The following is a 12,713-nucleotide window of genomic DNA, read 5'->3' on the forward strand; positions in this document are numbered from 1 at the left end:
CCTCTAAACTAGACTAGAAATACTGGGACAAGCCCCAGCTAAATCTAGCAAAAACTGAAACTAGATGACTAAAGACTGAAATGAAACTAATGATTGTTGTCCTCGGAGAATGAGGACTCAGCACTGAATCTGCTGAACTGTAATCGGGAAATCGATCTATGCGTGATCTGGATGCTGAGAACCTGAACCTACATCACGAGAAGATGTAGTGCACGTGTGCGTCACTACTTGAAAGGTACTGAGCATGTAGGATAGAGTAAAGCTGAAATAAAACATAATTGAACAAGCACAAAAAGAAGTATAATAATCTGAACGTGATGTGCTGATTTCTAAGCTAACTGGATGCAATGACCAATTTATAACATGCTGAAACTGAATACTGAATATACTGATAAACGGTCAATGCAGAGAGTCTGACTGAACTGTGGGAGCTACTAATAACCGATAATAAAACCACATGAGCTAAATATGGAGTCCGCTGTATACGCCCTATCGAGAGGACCCAATATACCCTGCCATAGGTATAAAGGCATGCTAGCGTGATCACTAAACTGATTGCCCACAGAGGGGACTTACAACCTACTAGGCTAGTAGTTCTGGGACTATTGGGTACGCTAAACCCTAGTCCAACTCGGTATTATGCTACTCCCTATGAATTCTGTAAATTAACTGATTATATCTGAATTTCTATAAATATTGGATAGCTCGAAACTGAACATGCAAACTGAGAATGCAACAATTAATCTGGTAATTATGCATTTATAAATGAGGCATGAATATCTGAAGTGTCTGAAATATATGACCTAGCATGTGTATTTCAAGAACTAAAGAAATACAAAGCTAGAATTCTGAAATTCATGCGATAATCTTAGTAATAACATGATAATCTGATTTGGAACATATATTTAATAAATTCATGAAGTTATATCAAAGTTCTAGAAACCCTAGGTTTAATCATGATAAGAGAATCAAGAACTGACTGAAACTAAGGATCCAATGGGTGAAAGGAACCACTAGTGAAATCCCACATACCTGGTAATGAAATCCACGAAAAAATACTTAAGTTTCGGGGCTGGAACTGATGGAGCTTGTGGCGTTCTTGAACTAGGGTTCTTGAGCTTTTTTTCTCCTCTCTTGCTTTTAATTTTCTAAGTTTTGATTTAATGATTTGACTTGGATATGTTTTAATTATGTTTCTAGGATTAAACTGACTAAAATATGATGATTTAGGGTCAAAATGACGTAACTTAGGGTTTAAACAGAGTGGGAAAGGTCAAAAAGACCCATGGGAAGGTTGATGTCGGGCCTCACGATGGCCAGGACTGACGGTCTGTCGTGCGCCCGACGCCCCGTCGTTGGGTCCGTCATGAGGGCCTGTTCGACAGACCTTTACAAAAATGGGCATAACGTTTTACTCGGAGGTCTGATTTTATCAAGGTCTGTGGATATGGAAAGATAATTCAATTATCTATCTGTGGGTAGGTCACGAAAGACCAAATTCATTTTGTGCTAAGAGTTATGATCATTTTAAGTTGACCGAACTGTATTTCCCCTTAACAGGCTGCAAATTTTCCACCTACGGACCGTAGGTCCACCTACGAACCATGCTGGTCATCCATAGCTCTTGTCAGAGAATGGTGGAAGGGAGTCTTGATCGACGGTCACGGACTACGGACCGTCGTTTGACCTACGTACTGTAAGTCTGTCCGTCATACAAGACTTAACCAATTTTCCTAGGCTGAAATTTTTGGGAGTTTCTGATCCCATCGACGGTTATGCAGGGCGCACCATGGTTCAGGCTACGGTCCGTCGATACCATCGTTGGTAGCACCTGCAGATTTTTCTGAAAAACTAATTTTTTGTCTGTTTTGGCTACGGGGTGTTACATTATCTCCCCCTTGGGAACATTCGTCCTCGAATGAAGACTAAACTAGCTGAAATAGAGGGAGAGAGATGCAAACCCCACTACTAAAAACTGAGAACTAAGTTCTGTCTGAATTGAGTTTTGAGTACATACAATTACGCTAAAAATGAAAGTACAAATTGAGGGAACATGATTCTAAAACTGAATTTACGCATGAATGACTGTAAAATTGAATAGGAACTATTACCTCAAGCTGGAGTGGAATCGGAAGGAAAAGGTAAGGATACTTGGCTTTCATGGCTGCTTCTGCTTCCCAAGTAGCTCCCTCTACGGACTGACTCCTCCACAAAACCTTGATTGAAGCGACTTCTTTGTTTCTCAACCTTCTAACCTGACGGTCAAGAATCTCAACTGGTACATCCTCATAAGAAAGACTATCTTTCACCGCCAAACTCTCTAATGGCACTATAGACGTTGGGTCACCCACACACTTCTTCAAGAGTGAGATGTGAAGACCGAACACATTGATGCTAATTTTGCTAGCAACTCTAATTCATATGCCACCTTGCCAATCCTTTTCAAGATCTTGTAGGGGTCTACATATCTAGGACTGAGCTTTCCTTTCTTTCCAAATCTCATCACCCCTTTCATAGGTGAGACTTTCAGAAAAACCCAATCATCAACTTGGAACTCTAGTTCCCTTCTCCTTACATCTGCATACGATTTCTAACGACTTTGGGCTGTCTGAAGTTGCTTCACCTACTTCAAACCAACCAACAGTAGATCTACATCTACGCCCATATAAAGCCTCATAAGGGGCCATCTGAATGCTGGAAAGGTAGCTATTATTGTAGGCAAACTCAATAAGAGGAAGGTGATCATCCCAACTACCTTTGAAATCGATCACACAAGCTCTCAAAATATCCTCTAAGGTCTGAATGGTACGCTCTGCCTGCCTATCCGTCTGTGGATGAAATGTTGTAGTAAGGTTAACTTGAGTACCAAGACCTTTTTGAAATGACTTCCAGAAATGAGAGGTAAACTGAGGATCTCTATCTGAGATGATAGACAAAGGAACTCCATTAAACCTCACAATTTAAGTAAGGTAAGGCTTGGCATAGTCCTCTGCCGAATATGTAGTCTTGACCGCCAAAAAGCAAGAAGACTTAGTCATTCTATCAACTATCACCCAAATTGAGTCATGCTATCTGCGAGTACGAGGTAACCCTTGATGAAATTCATATTAATCACATACTACTTCCAAGTAGGAATATCGATCTCTTGAGTCATACCTCCTGGTTTCTGATGTTCTACCTTGACTTGCTGGCAATTTGGGCACTTACTCACAAACTCTGCATATCCCTCTTCATGCCATTCCACCAATAGACTTCCCGCATATCGCGGTACATCTTAGTGGCATATGGATGAATTGAATACCCGGAGTTATGAGCTTCTGCAAGAATATGCTGCCTCAACTCTCCCACATCAGGAACACACAATCTACCTTGGTAGCGAAGTACACCATCTCCCCCTTGGGAGAAAACCTCCACTCTCTGATTGTTGACTGCACCCTTTAGTTCAAGCAAGATCGGATCACTCTCTTGCTTTTCCTTAACCTCCACTACCAAAGACGATTCGGCCTTATTCTGAACTGTTACACCGCTGTCTGATATGCTCATAAGGCGAACTCCCAAGCGAGCAAGCCTGTGAACATCCTTCACTAGATCCTTTCTTTTTTCCTCGACATGGGCTACACTACCCATAGATAATCTACTAAGAGCATCGGCCACTACATTCGCCTTCCCAGGATGATGATGCACACTCATATCATAATCCTTAAGGAACTCAAGCCATCTCCTCTGGCGAAGATTCAACTCTTTCTGGCCTCATGACGGCCAGGACTGACGGTCCGTCGTGCGCCCGACGCCCCGTCGTTGGGTCCGTCGTGAGGGCCCGTTCGACAGGCCTTTACTAAAATGGGTATAACTTTTTACTCAGAGGTCTGAGTTTAGCAAGGTCGGTGGCTATGAAAATATAATTCAATTATTATCTGTGGGTAGGTCGTGGGAGACCTAATTCATTTTGTGCTAAGAGTTATGATCATTTTAAGTTGACCCAACTGTATTTCCCCTTCACTGGCTGCAAATTTTCCACCTACGGTCAGACCTATGGACCGTAGGTCCACCTACGAACCATGCTGGTCATCCATAACTCTTGTCAGAGAGTGGTTGAAGGGAGTCTTGATCGACGGTCATGGACTACGGACCGTCGTTTGACCTACGGACCGTAAGTCCGTCCATCGTCCAAGACTGAACCAAGTTTTCTAGACTGAAATTTTTGGGAGTTTCTGATCCCATCGACGGTTGTGCAGGACGGACCGTGGTTCAGGCTACGGTCCGTCGATGCCACCATTGGTAGCACCTGCAGATTTTTCTAAAAATCTAATTTTTGGTCTGTTTTGGCTACAGGGTGTTACACCCAAAATATACTTACCCTATTATGTTTTAAATAAAATATTTTCTCTTTAAGTGGTTTGAGATTATTAGTCAAAAATGTTTCTCTTAAAAGAAATGGTACTTAAAGCTTCTCATGAACTCTTTTGGAAATTGTTGCTTCCTTTCTTGCTTAAATGTGAAAATATTTATTCTTGGGAATAAATAGTTCCTGTATATTATTTTAAATAAAATGAATGCAACTTTACTCTTTGTCGAACTCAAATGTTCAATTCTTAAAACAAGTTTAGAAAAATTTGTAAATGACTTTTCAAAATAAGGTGCACGCCAAATTATGGATATGAATGACTCAATACAAGGTCTTAAATAACCATACATAGAACTCAATACTCGAAACTCAAAAACTCAAAACTCAAGAACATCAATATACTACTCAATTTAAAAATACTCAACTCAGAGGTTTCATGCGAAATTATGGGCATGAACAACTCAACTCATGGACTTACTCATCTCAAGAATGTTCTACTCATAGGGTTCATACAGAATTTATGGGCATGAACAACTCAACTCAAAGACTTCATGGATAATATGTAATACTCCCATGATTAGGAATATAATTCAAAACGGATTAGGAACTCAGTACTCAAGACTTAGAACTTGAATATACTACTCCCCTCAAAGATGCTCAAATTATGAAGTTTATGCAGAATTATGGGCATGAATGACTTGGATCGATGGTCTAAATTATAATATGGAACTCATGTATACGACTCTTATCAGTTTCATACTTACTTTCTCAAAATATAGCTTAAATCGATAGTTGATATCAAAGGTTTACAATTGAAGTCAAAGACTTTCTTGGACTCTACTATTAACTCTCTCTTGAATTTGAATTTGAATTCAAGAGTTATGGTTCATGATATGAATGATCTCGTGATGATAAATGTAGAATCATGAATATACATATTATCCTCATTCTCATATTCACTTTCTCGAGTCTTGAAATAAATTATTAGAAGTTGTAGAAGACTCCTTAAAAAGGCTCAAAAGGACTTCCTCAAAATGTTCGAAAGAACTCTCAAAACATAACTCTTAGACCTACTTTGAATTTTAATGATAAAATCAAGGTTATGATTTATGTTATGAATGATTTCTAGATGTTTAGAATTAGTTTAGAGTGGTTAGCATCGATAGGGCTTGAAGTTACCCTTTTAAAGGACTTAAACGACAAAACGACAAAGAAGGGGTGGGGGTAGGTGACCGTTGCGCACTAAGTGGGGCAGGGCACCAACCCTCATCCTATAGACACAATCTTATGGCACAATAGTGGGGCAGCATGCCAACCCATTCCCAGGAAACCTGACGAATTTCTTTGCTCGTTTTCTCACCCTAGTTTGTGTAGATTTTAATGTTTCTTCCCAATCCTCTTAGATTTAGATACGCAAAGTAAACACAAATCTACTAAAACCCCCTCAAATTCCAAGGATTTATCTCAATAATTCTTAAAAATCCTAACAAAACAAGATTTAGAATGAAACTTAGAGAACACTTATAAGAACTCAACATACTCAAACTTATGGATTATATTCGTAAAAGAAACTCATGATTGGTGTGTGAGCGAACGAACTCAACACTATGAAACTTAAATACCTCTAAGGGTTAAACCCGTGGAAAATCTGCAATAAAACTTAAGAATCTTGATGAACGCTTTGATCATTTTCTCTTTCTCCTCTTTTATTTTATTTTCTTTTCTTAAACTCTCAACTAAAACCTTAAGTGCGTATTTGGATTATAAAACTGAACCTAATCATTTAGACCGCTAAAACCTTACTAAAAATGAATTAAATCTGATTGGACTAAGGAAAAGACCAAAATACCCTTCATATTTTCTGGTAACTTTCATTAAATGGACAGGTTTACTTAAAAATGGAATATCTCACTCATTCAAACTTGAAACTGAAACTACCCGGTGGGGTTGGAATGATAATTCAAAGACCTTTTATCTGATTTCTTATGGGCCACCTAAATCATCATGTATTTAAAGTTATGATTATTTGAAGTTGACCCAATATTTAGAAGAACTTAACAATGACTTGAATGAACTCTCTTCAGTTATTTTTAAAACTCAAGATTCACATCTAGTGACCTTAATACTTAAGAAATTTTAAAGTCTTTGGTAAAAACTTACTCACTATGAAGGATGGTACAAGTGTTAGTTCAAAAAAAATTCAGGGTGTGACATTAGTGTTGACATTAGAGGTGTGCATTCGGTTTTTCGATTTGATTTTATACTATTCGGTTTGAGTTTTTGATTTTTGGTTTTGAAGAAGTGTAACCCAATCGTTTATGTCAATAATTAGAAACATAACAAAGTTATATTTATAATTTTAGAAAACTTATATATATATATATATATATATATATATATATATGATTTGTTTTTTTAGATTTTTCGGTTTTCATTTTTTCTAAATTGGAAACCAAACAAAAAAACCAACCATAGTAAACTATAAATCTAAAACCAAACCAAAAATCCAAAAAATCAATCCAAATCAAAATTTGGTTTGATTTGATTTGGTTTTTCGATTTAATCCAAATAGTGCAGACCATTAGTTGACATGTTAATATTGTTTGGCATTATTTTGGTCAAATTAATGGTAAACATAGTTTATTCTTCAATAAAGGAATGATGGAAATTATTGGATATGAGAGTAATGATTGGCAAAGTATAAAACCATTAGAAAGTTTTGATTTTGGTATAATATGTGTCAAGTTTGGCAGTTTTTTTTTAGTGCTTAGGTTACTGACGCTTAATCCAAATCGGGTTAAAAAAATTTCTTTTGGTTATCATATTATAAATTAAGTTTGGATATATTGAGATAGGTAATTAAATATTAAGTATATGTTATTATGTGATACCATTTGAGTTATATTATTTGGAGGGATTAAAACTTAACCCTAGGCATCAAATTGGAAAATATGAGAATTGACATGTTAATTGACATCAAATTTAGGAACTTGATTATAGATTGGGGTGAGTTTTTCGATATACACTAAGCACATAGTAATATGGGTGTTGAGTGCATTAAAATATTGTTGTGATTATTTATTTGAATAAATTATATTGATTTAGAAATCGAACGAAAGAGGACGGCTCAAGTCCCGGATTAATTGCCCAATTATTTGAAGCAAGTGGATTTTTCAACCCTTGTTAAGTGTATAAAATCATGTATTTCCTTGTGGTATGTGTTGGGGAATAATGGAACTTGGTGATGGGTTGAATTTTCTATATTGAATAATTCTAATGATGAAAAATGGAGTAATAGAAGACAATGTGATTAATTATTGGTGTGTCATGTGTTGAAAATAGTTTGAAAGGCTTATTGTTTAATTGTTGATATTGTATCACGATTTTGTTATTTTGAATTGTGCATTGCTATGAAAATGTTCATCTATTCATTTCTTGTATGAACATGTCATTTGCATTAGTTTCAAGACATGATTGTGATAAGTATTATGTGAATTGAGAAAGAATGATAAATTAAGGAGAATGAATCATTTTGAGGGATGTGTTACGCACCATGATTGATATTATGATTTGAGGGATGTGTCGCACATCGTGACATATTTTATCATTAAGGGTCGTGTTGCACGCTGCGAAAAAAGCATGGACAGTTGTCCCTTATGTGTCTCATACTAAGAAGTAGCAGGTGTGTATCATCACTAGCTTAGACATGTATCACTATACTTGGCATTGCATTTCATTACATTGATTATCTATAATATTTGTGAACTTGTTAGTGCATTTCTGTGGAATTTGTGATTGATTAACTTGATCATGTGTATTATTGATCCAAAATCATTAGAGTGTTGTTATTGATCTATGTGTTAATGTAAATTGTGAACTATTAGGTTAGACTGATTTTTATGCAGGTTGTAGTTGTGGAGATTTGGTTGGGGTATATGGAGTACCCGTATTCTATTACATTAGCTTATGTTTAGAAGTTTAATTTTTGATTACCATGTGATTTGGTACTCATCCGTTGCTTTCTATTCTCTTCTTTTGAGGCTTCTTCTAGAGATTCATGATGTATCTATTTTTTATCTCAGTGGACCTTACTCCTATTAATTATCTTGTCCAATTTTAGTGACAACATCCTTTAAGACTTGTTTATTTCTTTTAAATCTATTGCAATACATTATAGGCTTGTACACGTGACAATCAGGTTTTGGAGATTTAGTTAAGTTGATTTGTTATCCGCATTAGTAATTATTTCTTTAACTTTTATTTTTCGTACTTTATCATAATGGTTGAGTTTTAGGTTGACTTCTCTTGGTGGGATACGACGAGTGCTATCACATCCATTTTGAGTCGTGACAAAATGGTATTAGAGCTCGATGTTCATAGGTATCATGTGTTTATAAGCCAAGTCTAGTAGAGTCTCGAGGATCAATGCAGAGACATCATTTTCTTATCTTCAAGGGGCTATGGTGATTTAAGGAAAATCTTTACTTCTTGAATTTCTATCGTGCATTCGTTGTTCGTTTAGATTTTTATCACTTTATTCNGATGTTCATAAGTATCATGTGTTTATAAGCCAAGTCTAGTAGAGTCTCGAGGATCAATGCAGAGACATCCTTTTCTTATCTTCAAGGGGCTATGGTGATTTAAGGAGAATCTTTACTTCTTGAATTTCTATCGTGCATTCGTTGTTCGTTTAGATTTTTATCACTTTATTCTATTCTTTCTCATTTATGTGATGACTCATGCATAGTTTCTCATTTGAGCAGTTGTTGTCGTGTATGGTTTGGAAGCTAGATTATGTTTGAAAGTGATAGACTTATGGAAAAGTATGTGGTCAAATCCAGAATATTCAGTGACTCTAAGGGGTTGAGTTAGCTAATGGATCGGTTAAGTTTGAACAATGGTTTGAGGGACTTCATGAACATGTTTTTTTGGGGGGTTTTATCTAACAACGGGAAGAGTATTTGTGTGGTGTATATGATATCTGGAGTGGTTCGACAAATGGAAGAGGAATGATTAAAGGTACGACTAGATAATGCATATTGTGACTTTGGAAACTATATTTAGTAAAGTTATCACAACATATATGGGTTACTTAGCAAATGATGAGAATTTTTATGCCAATTGAGGTAAGAATCTCTACTTTAGCTTAATAAATTTATTGTATGTCAAAGAGGGTGATGTAACGACTACTACAAGGGTACATATGATTACTTGGTTAGAATTATAGAGTGTTCATTCGACTATTGACCTGATCTATGAAAGAATGCATAATGCTTTGGGCTAGAAACCAAATAGATTTGGTAATGTTCTATAACTATTCAATGGGTAGAAATGTGTGGGATATTTGGGTACATCTTCTCGATAGGTGTGATGTGTTATAGTGGTAGATCTAATAGACTTTTAATGATATAGTACTAGTGGCATATGTAAAAAGATACACCGACTGTAAGCGTGAAAACTAACTACTTAAGGAGTTATCAGTTGTATCACGTGCTCATATAATGAGATTCAATGTTGCATTCATATTTAAGAAACCAACTAGCTTGTTACAACGGATGGATGAGTTAAGTTTTTTTTATAAGGAAACTTTTAATGGTGCATATTTGGTACGATATTGATGTTTTTAGGTTATAAGTGTATCACGAGGATTCTAAATAAGGACTGTTGATTTATTCATAAGCTTTAAGGGGTGGATCGATTTTGGAATGACAATTTTATGGGTAAAGAAAGTCCCAACGAGTATACTTGTCTGAAGGCAATTGGGGATTTTAGTAACAAAAAGTGTGTATAAAATTGGGTTAGTTCTTTGAATTTGGTTGGTATGATTGGGTTTAAAGTGTCATGTCGATAATAAGTTAGACTTCCAGATGATGGCAAGGACAAACTTAATATGATGGTAATAAGAGTTTACAATGGATTGTGATTGAGATTCATCAATATAATAAAGATTGTTGGTTAAACATATTTTTTATTGTAATGACGGCTTGTGAGTAGTAAGGTTGTGTTTGATACTGTTTGGTGAGTAGCGTGGTCATATGGAAAGTGGTGGGATGTGCTGAGACACCGCTGGAATAGAATTGAAAGGAGATAGAGTCATAACTAAAAAGAATTAGTTGAATGTAGTTTAGCTTTCAGAAGGACAAAAAAGAACAAAGATATTTACTTTGATTGTAAGGATCAAAGATGTATCTTCAGAAAGAGTGGATAATTGGATTAAGAGACACATGATTCTATCTGTTTTGCCCAGATTATTGTGATAGTGTTAATGTCATTCATATGGGTTAAAAGTTATTGGGTTAGATTTTACAAAAGAGTCTATAGACGGTTAATTCAAGTGTGGTCATAAGTTCTTGGGTAGTTTCGAGTTTGGTAACGTGTACAATTAAAAATTTTAGTGAAGAAAATAATAAGATCTATGGCAGGCAATTAATGAATAGCTAAGATACGTGAAATCATAAAAATCTTCAAGGCATGAGCCAAAGTTGAGACTTAAGAGGATTGGGTCATCCAGTTGAATTCAGAATTTGAGTTTTTCATTGTAAGCCTGTATGTGTGGTGGTATGTTTATTCAAGGTATGAATTGGTATGGTAAGAAATGATAATTTGCATTGGGTATTGACTATTTTGAAGGACTCCTGCATGGTTTGGATTGTAAAGTTTGTTGCTATTGATTGTTAAAAGACCTAAGGAACGGTTTCAGGTAAATTTTTGGTTTAGAGGATAAGGTAAAATGTCATAGGTTGTTTGTCAAATGATAAGCTTGGTAAGCGATCTATCAAAAATAACAAGAGTGTGGTGTAGGGTTGAGTTCAAGGTATTTGAAATTTATTTCATGGGGGAAAATATAAAAGAATAATATATCTCGTATAGAACCTTGGTTTGAAGTTGAATATAGTAGGTTTTTTTGCGTTTGAGTTTAGAAATGACTATCCAATGTGGACTGGTTTGGTACAAACTTACTAGGAATTTATCGGTGACTTTTATCATGATTGAGTTTTGGTTTGGGTGACAAATAGATTAGTGCAAAAAATTTTGCGTTCTTAAATGGGTCTAGATTGTTCAAATTATGATAGATAACTTATGGATGTGCAACAGTATGGAACTATAAATCTACATAGTTTTTGAGGACTTCCAAGGGATTGAAACTAATTTGTTGATGAGACTACATAGAATGTTGTGATGTGGTACATTGACACTTGATGATAATAGAGATTATGTGCTCATAATATATAGAATTATTTGCCTGACAAAGAATTTCTTAAGTGGTATGAGGTATATGATGGTTTGGATAATAGTTGAACCTTGGTATGTGTAATATTGCATGGAGTTGACACTGGACATGATTCAATAGCTTTATCTAGATGACAAAGTACTTTCAAATTTGAAATTAATGTTATCAACCTTAGTTGGGACCCATCTCTATCATGGGATGCTTAAATGGAATGATAGGGAGGCATAGTTCAAAATTTTGGAGGCTACAATGTGCTTAGTATGAAGACTTTGATACTAGTGACGGTTTGAGAGTGAGATAAATGATATGTGGGGTTATGATTTTTGTTGGCATAAAAATGTTGGCTTTAATTAAATAGATATTATGAGAAGTATGTGGAGTTTGATAAATCTAGTATGTGTAAGTGTCACGTCCCAAGCTAACCTTGCTGGGATAATCATGAGCATACTAAAGATAATAAACTAAATGCGGAAGCTAAATCATAATTTAAACTAAAGAGATAGGGAATACCAATATTCTATAACTGAGATAAATGAAATACTGATGAGTTTAATACAAAAATTTATTAACTCAATGCCAAGTTGAAACTAACTATGTCTAAAATAGCCTCTAAACTGACTAGAAATGCTGGGACAGACCCAACTAAGTTTAGCAAAAACTGAAACTAAAGAAATATATACTGATAAGAAACTCATGACTATTGTCCTCAGAGAATGAGGACTCACCACTGAATCTGCTGAACTGGAGANTAACTCAATGCCAAGTTGAAACTAACTATGTCTAAAATAGCCTCTAAACTGACTAGAAATGCTGGGACAGGCCCAACTAAGTTTAGCAAAAACTGAAACTAAAGAAATATATACTGATAAGAAACTCATGACTATTGTCCTCAGAGAATGAGGACTCACCACTGAATCGGCTGAACTGGAGATCGGAAATCGATCTAAGCGTGATCTGGACGCTGAGAACCTGAACCTACATCACGAGAAGATGTAGCGCATGTACGCGCCAGTACTTGAAGGTACTGAGCATGTAGAATAGAGTAAATCTGAAATAAAACATATATGAACAAGCACAAAGTAAGTATAATAATCTGAACATGATATACTGAACTCTAAGCTAACTAGATGCAATGAC

Source organism: Solanum pennellii, chromosome 7, assembly GCF_001406875.1.
Source record: "Solanum pennellii chromosome 7, SPENNV200".
NCBI lineage: Eukaryota > Viridiplantae > Streptophyta > Magnoliopsida > Solanales > Solanaceae > Solanum > Solanum pennellii.